Genomic DNA, 11,385 nt, shown 5'->3' on the forward strand with positions numbered 1-11,385 from the left:
AAGCCACCCCCTAATGTTCCCTTTAAACTTTTCCCCCCTCACCCTTAACCCATGTCCTCTGGTTTTTTTCTCCCCTTGCCTCAGTGGAAAAAGCCTGCTTGCATTCACTCTATCTATACCCATCATAATTTTATATACCTCTACCAAATCTCCCCTCATTCTTCTACGCTCCAGGGAATCAAGTCCTAACCTATTCAACCTTTCTCTGTAACTGAGTTTCTCAAGTCTCGGCAACATCCTTGTAAACCTTCTCTGCACTCTTTCAACCTTATTTATATCCTTCCTGTAATTTGGTGGCCAAAACTGAACACAATACTCCAGATTCGGCCTCACCAATGCCTTATACAACCTCATAACATTCCAGCTCTTATACTCAATACTTTGATTAATAAAGGCCAATGTACCAAAAGCTCTCTTCAGACTTTTCTTCAGACTTTGGCTGTCTCCTTATTTCTGTATCTCCAGGGAATCCCAGAGAGCCTCAATGACGTTGAGATCACAGCTCCATGGAAGCCATACCACCTGAAACCACCTAAAAAATCTAGGGTGCCTACAACTTTTGCATGGTACTGCATACAACTGTTGTTTTTTTGACCCTTGCAGTTTCTTACCTCTATCCACAAGGATTCTCCATCTTCTGACCCTATAATGCTTCTCACAAAGCATTTGATTCCATTTTTACCAACAGAGCAACTCCACTCCCTCTGCCTATCTGTCTGTCTATTAAATACAATGTGTATCCTTGGATGTTACAAGGAGGTAGTTATTCCTAAGGTGCAGAACACAGGTAATTAGGTGACCATCAGGAGGGGAAAAGACGATAGGCAGCCAGTGCAGGTTACCCCTGTAGCCATTCCCCTCAATAACAGGTATTTCGCTTTGGATACCAGTGGAGGGTTTGACCAAGCAGAAGAATGCCACAGCAGTCAGATCTCTAGCACTGAGTATGGCCCTGTGGCTCAGAGGAGAAGGTGGGTGGAGAAGAGGTGAGCTGTAGTGATGGGCGATTCAGTGGTTAGGGGAACAGACAGGAGGTTCTGAGGATGAGAGCAAGATTCCCAGATGGTATGTTGCCTCCTGGGTGCCAGGGTTAGGTACATCTCAGATCAAGTATGTAACATGTGTAAAAAGCGAGGGTGAGCAGCCAGAGGTTCTGCTCCAGGTTGGTAACAACAATTTGGGTAGGGTGGGTGGTGAAGTCTTGCAGAGTGAATTCAGGTGGTTAGATGCCAAGTTAAAAGGCAGGACTTTCAGGGTTGTGATCTCAGGATTGCTACCCGTGCCACATGCTAGTGAGGCTAGAATTAGGAAGATCATAGTTTTAACGCGTGGCTAAGGAATTGGTGCAGAAGCTAGACATTTAGATTTTTGGACCATCGTGCTCTCTTCCAGGGAAGGCTGGACCTGTACAGCAGGGATGGTTTGCACTTGAACCAGAGAGGGACTAATATATCCTAGTGTGAAAGTTTGCTCGTGCTGCATGGGGGGGAGGTGGGGGCAATTAAACTAGAGTCGCAGGAAGATGGGAACCAGAGTGCCAGAACAGTTAGTGGAGTGGTTTCGAAGGCAGATGCTGGTAAGACTTCAGTGAGTTAAAAGGCTGAGAATGGTGCAACTAGTGTCCTGACCTGAATATATTTCAAAGCAAGAAGTATGATAGGAACGGCAGCTGAGCTCAGGGGATGGATCAACACCTGGAATGACAACATCGTAGCCATTGCTGAGATTTGTCTGCAGGAGGGGCACGACTGGCAGCTCAATATTCTGGGGGTCCACTGTGGGAGGGATTAAAGGAGGAGAGGTGGACATTACTAATCAGAGAAAATATCACAACAGTGTTCAATCAGGACAGACTGCAGAGCTTGTCTAGTGAGGCTATACAGTAGAACTGAGGTACAAGAAAAGGATAACCACATTACTGAGATATAAACCATCCAACAATCCACTGGATTTAGAGGAGTTGGTGATTTTAACTTTCCACTGGGACTCCCACACTGTAAAAGGGCTGGATGGTATAGAGTTTGTCAATGTGTAGAGATCCAAGTAGACAGAGTGTGATACTAAATCTCTCATTAGGGAATGAGACAAGGCAGGCGCCAGGAGTTTGCGTAAGGGAACACTTTGCATCTACTGATCCTAATGCCATTACTTTCAAGACAATTATGGAGGATAGGACTGGTCCTTGAGTTGAAATTCTAAATTGGAGAAAGGCTAGTTTTAATGGTATTAGAAAGGATCTGGTAAATGTGGATTAGAACAGGTTCTATGTTATGCTCCCAAATAAGATCTTCTTTCAGCCACAACTCTGTGATGCCCACAATGCTGTACCTACCAATTTCTATCCACACTAAAGGGTTCATCTAGCATATACTGTTTGCAATCAAATACATACCTAATCCTGTATTCAACACCCATCTTCTCAATCTCCACATGATGCCTGAAGTTAATTTCTTATTTTTTTCTAGACTTTCAGTGACTCTCTTTCTCTTGACTGCTGGGTGCCAATATCTCTTAAGATCTAATCTGGTCCTGACATATCGATGCAATTACAAAAAAATGCACAACAGTGGCTATATTTCATTAGGAGTTTGAGGAGATATGGTATGTCACCTAAGAGACTCACAAATCTCTACAGGCATACCATGGAGAGCATTCTAACTGGCTGCATCACCATTCGGTATGGTGCTCCTGCACAGGATCAAAATAAGCCGCAGAGAGTTGTAAACTTAGTCATCTTCATCATGGGCACTAGCCTCCATAGTAACCAGATATCATCAAGGAGCGTGGCCTCAGAAAGGCCGCGTCCATCACTAAGGACCCCTATAACCCAGGTCATGCCTTGTTCTCATTGCTACATCAAGGAGGAGGTACAGAAGTCTCAGTGGTTTAGAAACAGCTCCTCCGCCTTTGCCATCAGATTTCTGAATGGACAGTCAACCTACGAACACTACCTCACTACTTTTTGTAGAGGTGCACTGCCCAATAAAAAATGACAAAGCCAGGTTACTGACAGAGCCTGCTCTTCTCAAGAAAGATATGTTTATGTGCACCATTGCTATGTCAGTCAAAGCAACCTTCAGAGGACCTTAGATGAAAACTGTAGAGATACATGAAGCTGGAAAAAGCTAAAAAAGCATTTTTAAAGACATCAGTCCACAGTGAGAGAAATTGTCTACAAATGGAGGAAATTCAGTACTATTGCCACTCTCCCTGGGAGCGGGCATCCTACAAAGATCACAAGAGCACAACGTGCAATGCTGAAGGAGGTGAAAAAGAACCCAAGGGTAAAAGCAAAAGACCTGCAGAAATCTCCAGAACATGCTATTGTTTCTGTTTATGTGTCCACTATAAGAAAAACGCAGAACAAGAATGATGTTCATGGAAGGACACCACGAAGGAAACCACTGCTCTCCAAAATAAAACATTGCTGCACATCCCAAGTTTGCAAAAGACCACCTGGTTGTTCCACAATGCTTCTGGGACAATGTTCTGTGGACAGATGAGACAAAAGTCAAACCTTTTGGCAGAAAATGGAGAATGCACAGCGACACCGAAACCTCAACCCAACTGTGAAGCATGGTGGAAGGAGCATCATAGTCTGGGGCTGCTTTGCTGCCTCAGGCCCGCACAGCTTGCAATCATTGAGGGAACAATGAATTCAAATATGTTTCAAGACATTTTACAAGAGAATGTGGTCACAGTCCTGAAACTTAATAGAAGTTGGATGATGCAACACAACAATGATCTGGAACACAAGAATAAATCAAAAACAGAAGGGTTTAAAACAAAGGAAATTAGTGTTTTGGAATGGCCATGTCAGAGCCCAGACCTTAACCCAATTGAAATGCTGTGGCATGACCTGCAGAGGTCTGTTCATGCAAAATACCCCAGAAATATTGATGAACTGAAACAGTTTTATATGAAGCAATGGTCTAAAATTCCTCCTTGCCACTATGCAAGTCTGATCAACAGCTACAGGAAACTTTTGGGGGAGATTATTGCTGCTAAAGGAGGTTCTAACAGTTAGTAAATACAAGGATTCACATACTTTTTCCAGCCTGGACTGTGAATGATGTAACAATGTTTTCAACTGAAGACATGAAAAGTACAATTGTTTGCGTGTTATTAGTTTAGGCAGATTGTGTGCATCTATTGTTGTGACTTAGATAAAGATCAGACCACATTTTATGAGCAATTAATGCAGAAAAGGGTTCACAACCTTTTCTTGCAACTGTACATATACTTTATTGTAATTTAGTTTTATTACGTATTGCAATGTGCTACTGCCGCATAACAACAAATTTCACGACATATGCTGCTGATATTAAACCTGATTCTGAGAGGGAAATTGTACTCCAAGTCTACAGCTTGTCAAAAGCGACAACATAACTAGACAGGGCGGCAAAGAAGGCATATAGAATGTTTGCCTTCATCACTGGGGATGTTCAGTATATAAATGAGGAAGTAATGAACCAGCAGTTATGAAACTTTTATCATCTCTTTTCTTTTGACTTTATCTGCTGTCCACCCCTCCTACCTATTTTACAGCCCCACCCACAGACTAGTTACACAACTAACCCTGCCTGGTCCAACCACGGTTAAGGTGGATTCCACTGCCATCAAAACTGCTCCCTCTAGTGCCCATGTCCCACTAATTCAAACACACTTCTCCCATACCAATCTTTGAGCCACACGGTTAACTCTCTAATCTTATTAACCCAGTGCCAATTTGTACATGACTCAGATCCAGAGATGATAAACTTTTTGGTTCTATTCTTTAATTCAGTCTCGAGCTACTCAATTTCTGTCTTTCCTTGTTTTTCTAATGGACCATGACATCAGGATCTTTCTTCTCCCACTCTGAATTCCTCTGCAGGTCAACGGCTGAGATGTCCCAAATCCGGGCACCAGGCTGGCAACAGTGCCTTTGTGAGTAGCGCTGCAGCAACAACCTTGCACTCAATATCAGCACGACCAAAGAGCTGACTGTAGACTTTAGAAAGGGTAAGATGAGACACCAGTCCTCCTAGAGGGATCAGAGGTGGAGAGAGTGAGCATTTTCAAGTTCCTGGGTGGTCAATATCTCTGAGGACCTAACCTATTGATGCAGCTATAAAGAAGGCAAAACACCGGCTATATTTCATCAGGAGTTTGAGGAGATTTAGTTTGTCAATAAAACACTCAAAAACTTCTACAAATGTACCATGGAGAGCATCCTGACTGGTTGCATCACAAGACAGGTTTTTTTTGGGGAGGGTTCTGCTGCACAAGATTGAAGTAAGTTGCAGAAACTCGTAATATTAGTCAGCCCATCATGTGTACCAGCCTCCATAGTATCCAAGACATCTTCAAGGAGCGGTACCTCAGAAAGGCAGCATCCATCATTAAGGATCCGTACCACCCAGGACATGCCCTCTTCTCTTCGTTACCTTCGGGAAGGAGGTACAGAAGCCTGAAGGCACACACTCAAATGATTCAGGAACAGCTTCTTCCCCTCTGGCATCCAATTTCTAAATGGACATTGAATCCATGAACACTATCTCACTACTTTTTTATTTCTGTCTTATTGCACTACTTATTTAACGTACATATATATACTTAATGTAATTGAGATTTTTTTCTATAATTATGTATTTCATTGTACTGCTGCAGCAAAGTTAACAAATTTCACAATATATGCTGGTGATATTAAACCTGATTCTGAATTGTCTATTCCCCTGACTTGACTATCCCCAATTACAACTACAGTTTTCTTCCCTGCTTAAACTACAAGTGTTCATCATTCCAACAGACCCCTGTTACACCCACACAGGGAGCAAGAATCTCAGACACTGGACAAGCTCCGACTCTTCCAGAGCCATCTCCTGGATTCCCCTTACTTGCAGTCACACTTTCTACTCAATACTGTCTGGTTTGATGTAGAAATAACTGCTGGCCTCTCTCACAATTCACCTCTCCCAGGAGGGATCACGGAGAACCTCTATTCGATATCAACAAAACCAAAGAACTGATCATCATCTGCGGGAGAACGAAGCTGGAGGTGCATCAGGAGATGGGAAGTGAAGGGGGTCAGAGACTATCAATTCCAGATGGGGTTAGTAATCCAGCTACAAAAGTGTACCTATGGAAACACAGCTCCACACACATCTTATATTGGTGATTCTATAAGGGATAACAGCATTTGGGTCATCTCCCTTAGATAAACCCAACGCTCAGAATGTGGTGCCTATCACAAGTCCTGGTTATGCGACCACCGACGCCAGGCAGACAATCTCTGAAGAGTATTGGTAATGGCTGGGGTCATCCGTCTTGTAAAGACACAGCCTAGAAGGCAGCAATGGCAAATCACTTCAGTAGAAAAACTTGCTAAAAACAATCATGGTCATGGAAAGACCATGATCACCCACGTCATACGATATGGCACATAACGAATGAACAAACAAACTCAGAGTGCTCAATGCCAGAAGCAGAAAGCTTACCATCCAGGACATACTCTCTACTATGAACATCAGGCAAGAGGTAGAATTATAGACAAGTACAGCACAGAAACAGCACATCTAGTCCATGCCAAGCCATTTAAACTGCCTACTCCCATCGGCCTGCACCAGGACCACAGCCCTCCACACCCCCCACATTCTCTCCACCCTCGGGGTAAAGAAGTTTCCCCTCGTGTTCCCCTTAAACTTTTCACCTTTCACCCTTTACCCATGACCTCTGGTTGCAGTCCAGCCAAACCCCAGTGGAAAAAGCCTGCTTGCTTTACACTATCTATACCCCCCATAATTTTGCATACCACTATCAAATCTCCTCTCAATCTTCTATACTCCAAATAATAAAGTCCTAACCGATTCAATCTTTCCATATAACTCATGTACAGAAGCCTCAGGTTCAGGAACAGCTATCACCCTACAACCATCAGGCTCCTGAACTGGCATAGACTACTTCACTCACCACAACTCTGAAATGATTCCACCATCTATGGACTCACATTCAAGGACTCTACAACTCATGTTCTCAATATTATTCATTTTATTATTGGGACAATTTGTCTTATTTTGTACATTGGTTGCTTGTCAGATTTACTTGTGGATAGATTTTCATAAATTCTATTGAATTTCTTTATTTTTCTGTAAATACCTGCAATAAAATTAATCTCCAGGTAGTAGATGGCAACATATATGTATTTGACAGTAAATTTACTTTGGACTTTTGCAACAGACTTTTTATTTTCTCCATTCCAATGAGAACAACCCCAGCTAACTGGAGATTTCCCCATCTCCAGTGTCACGGTGTCTCTCTCGAGCAGGGGTTCCCAACCAGGGGTCCACAGACCCTTTGGCTCATGGTAGGGGTCCAAGGCATAGAAAATGCTGCTCTTAAGCATTGAGATCCAGAAATAAATACAGCGGATCACTGTGGCCAAAATTTTAGATGTAATATAATCTTTAAAAATGACTATGCTTCAGAAGTACTTAGGTGGGTGTCAAGAACGCTGAGACTTCCCAAAATGGGGAAAGGTGCTACTGAATATAAATCTTCCCTTTTTGTCTACAGTCCTGGACTTCCAAGTCATCACTATTGCTGGGTCCCAAAACCCACCCCATTCTCCTCCCTGTTCAACTGTTTCCCATCCGTGACTTATTGCCCCTAACTCCCCAGTCATCCACTTCACCTCCCCGAAACTATCCATATATTTCTATGTTTCTTTCCCATCTCCACTCGTCACAGACTATTCACCAGCCCTCATCCTCATTTCTCAGCTACTCAACTTCAATCCACTCTACGACTTCCACACCTTCTCGTATCCCAGCCTTGGTCTGTTCCCTCCCCTTTCTATATTCCAGTCCGTACTTGCCATCTAATTTTCTCATCTCTCCTCCCGTTTCTAATCATTTCATTCACCGTGGCCTCGCTCTGTCCAATGATACCAACTCGATTGCCCAGTTCCCTGAATACTCCACGACCAAGTGACCCGATTCATTACCCATTGAACTCAATCCCCAATCACTCCCCCATTCCTCAGACCTCCACTTCCCGTTTCTAATCACCTCACTCACCATGACCCCAGTCTGCCCAATGACACCGGCTCAACTGCCCAGTTCCGATCATCCCACCAAGGAGTGACCCCATTCATTACCCAGAGACTTCAGTCTCCTACTGCTCCAGTCCCCCATGACACCCTCCTCCAGTAACCCCACCGTTTCTAATCACCTCATTCACCGTGACCCCCACTCTGCCTAATAGCCAAGTAATCCTGCCTCCGTGTCCAGTTCCCTGATTACCCCAACAGACTGACCTCATTCATTACCCACTGACCTCAATCCCCAGCTCTTCCACTCCCCATTCCTCCGAGAACCTCCCCCACCTTTTCTAAACACCTCAATCACTGCGATCCCACTCCCCAATGGCCCAGTAACCTCTATTTCCCAAATATTTCCCCTCTATTCACCGCATTCCCCGTTACCCGCCCCTTCAGGGCCCAGGAGCCATTCCCTTCCCCGCGAACCCTTCTCCCACCGCCCCACCGCTACCAGCTTCATTCCCCACTGCTCAGAGGGGAGCTCAGGGCAGCACCGCTCGCCCTGACCCGCTCCGCTCCCGCGATCTCTTCGTCCCAACTACCTTCAGCAGATTCCACCTCGCTCTTCACTCCGCCATCTTAGTCTCCCCCTTCGGGTCGCGGCCCCGAAAATATTCCCCCGACCATTTCCGCCCCCGGTTAAGCCACTTCTGCCCCGCTCCTCTCCGACAGAGGAAATCTTCCCCCGTGCATTTTTTTCGCTAGCACAAGTTCCAGGGCAAAATGATAAAGGACGTTTTACAAACACGAGAAAATTTGCAAATGTTGGAAATCCAATCAACTTTCATAAAATGGTGGAGGAACTCACCAGGTCAGGCAGCATATATGGAAAAGAGTAAACGGTTGACATTTCGGGCCGAGAGGATGTTTTCCATATTTATATTCCTGAAGGCAGGGGTCCCGACCAAAAAAAAACAAAAATTCAAAAAGGTTCAGCGGTTCATTTATTATCAACGTATACAACTGAAATTTTTCTTTTCCAACCAGCCACAAAACCAAGAAAGAAAATAATTCCTTTCCTCCTGAATATGCTCGACCTGCTGCGTTCCTCCATCACATTGTGTGTTGCTCCAGATTCCCGCATCTGAAGTCTCTAATCTGACCATGGTATATTTCCATATCACGGGAATTACGATAGAAGCGCAATTATTGTTGTGACCTGTTTGAGGACAGCAAACTCCCTTAAAGAAAAACCTGATAAATTGTGGACTGATCTTGGCTGGGCGCTAAGTATTTGAGAGGAGATCATTTACAGAGCACCGCCACCACATAGCACCCATCATCAAAGTTCAAAGTAAATCTTATTATGAAAGTGTATATATATCACCATATAGAACACTGAGATTCACTTTCCTGCAGCCAAACTCAAGAACGACCCCTAAATTTCAAACCATGCATCGGGCAGGCGGTAGAGCAGCCTCAGGTCCCACACCACCAGGTTCAGGAACAGTTATTACCCCTCAACCATCAGGCTCCTGAACCAGTGTGGATAACTTCACTCACCACAATGAGCCTCAGGTCCCACACCACCAGGTTCAGAAACAGTTACTACCCCACAACCATCAGGCTCCTGAACCAGTGTGGATAACTTCACTCACCACAATGAGCCTCAGGTCCCACACCACCGGGTTCAGGAACAGTTACTACCCCACAACCATCAGGCTCCTGAACCAGTGTGGATAACTTCACTCACCACAATGAGCCTCAGGTCCCACACCACCAGGTTCAGGAACAGTTATTACCCGACAACCATCAGACTCCTGAACCAGTGTGGATAACTTCACTCACCACAATGAGCCTCAGGTCCCACACCACCAGGTTCAGGAACAGTTATTACCCGACAACCATCAGACTCCTGAACCAGTGTGGATAACTTCACTCACCACAATGAGCCTCAGGTCCCACACCACCAGGTTCGGGTACAGTTATTACCCCACAACCATCAGGCTCCTGAACCAGTGTGGATAACTTCACTCACCACAATGAGCCTCAGGTCCCACACCACCGGGTTCAGGAACAGTTATTACCCCACAACCATCAGGCTCCTGAACCAGTGTGGATAACTTCACTCACCACAATGAGCCTCAGGTCCCACACCACCGGGTTCAGGAACAGTTATTACCCCACAACCATCAGGCTCCTGAACCAGTGTGGATAACTTCACTCACCACAATGAGCCTCAGGTCCCACACCACCGGGTTCAGGAACAGTTATTACCCCACAACCATCAGGCTCCTGAACCAGTGTGGATAACTTCACTCACCACAATGAGCCTCAGGTCCCACACCACCAGGTTCAGGAACAGTTATTACCCGACAACCATCAGACTCCTGAACCAGTGTGGATAACTTCACTCACCACAATGAGCCTCAGGTCCCACACCACCAGGTTCGGGTACAGTTATTACCCCACAACCATCAGGCTCCTGAACCAGTGTGGATAACTTCACTCACCACAATGAGCCTCAGGTCCCACACCACCGGGTTCAGGAACAGTTATTACCCCACAACCATCAGGCTCCTGAACCAGTGTGGATAACTTCACTCACCACAATGAGCCTCAGGTCCCACACCACCGGGTTCAGGAACAGTTATTACCCCACAACCATCAGGCTCCTGAACCAGTGTGGATAACTTCACTCACCACAATGAGCCTCAGGTCCCACACCACCGGGTTCAGGAACAGTTATTACCCCACAACCATCAGGCTCCTGAACCAGTGTGGATAACTTCACTCACCACAATGAGCCTCAGGTCCCACACCACCAGGTTCAGGAACAGTTATTACCCCACAACCATCAGGCTCCTGAACCAGTGTGGATAACTTCACTCACCACAATGAGCCTCAGGTCCCACACCACCAGGTTCAGGAACAGTTATTACCCCTCAACCATCAGGCTCCTGAACCAGTGTGGATAACTTCACTGACCACAATGAGCCTCAGGTCCCACACCACCAGGTTCAGGAACAGTTATTACCCCTCAACCATCAGGCTCCTGAACCAGTGTGGATAACTTCACTGACCACAACGAGCCTCAGGTCCCACACCACCAGGTTCAGGGACAGTTATTACCTCACAACCATCAGGCTCCTGAACCAGTGTGGATAACTTCACTCACAACAATACTGAACAGTAACAATAACAATCCCCATCCCCTCTCCAAAAGTAAAATACAGTAACAATAACAATCCCCATCCCCTCCCTCACAGTAAAATACAATAACAATAACATTCCTCATCACTTCCCCCACAGGAAAAGACAGTAACAAAAACAATCCCAATCCCCTCCCTCTCAGTAAAATACAG

General features: G+C 45.3%; 1 protein-coding gene across 3 annotated transcripts in view; it reads right to left on the minus strand.

The window, feature by feature from the left end:
- Positions 1 to 8,683, minus strand: part of clasrp (CLK4-associating serine/arginine rich protein) — a 144,693-nt gene extending 136,010 nt beyond the window's left edge. For all 3 annotated transcript variants that reach the window (XR_011888098.1, XM_072274541.1, XM_072274542.1), the window contains exon 1: positions 8,623 to 8,683. The gene's annotated coding sequence lies outside the window, so the exon portion shown is untranslated. The remainder of the gene's footprint in view (positions 1 to 8,622) is intronic.
- Positions 8,684 to 11,385: the final 2,702 nt, after the last annotated feature.

Source organism: Mobula birostris, chromosome 12 (assembly GCF_030028105.1).
Source record: "Mobula birostris isolate sMobBir1 chromosome 12, sMobBir1.hap1, whole genome shotgun sequence".
NCBI classification, from domain to species: domain Eukaryota; kingdom Metazoa; phylum Chordata; class Chondrichthyes; order Myliobatiformes; family Myliobatidae; genus Mobula; species Mobula birostris.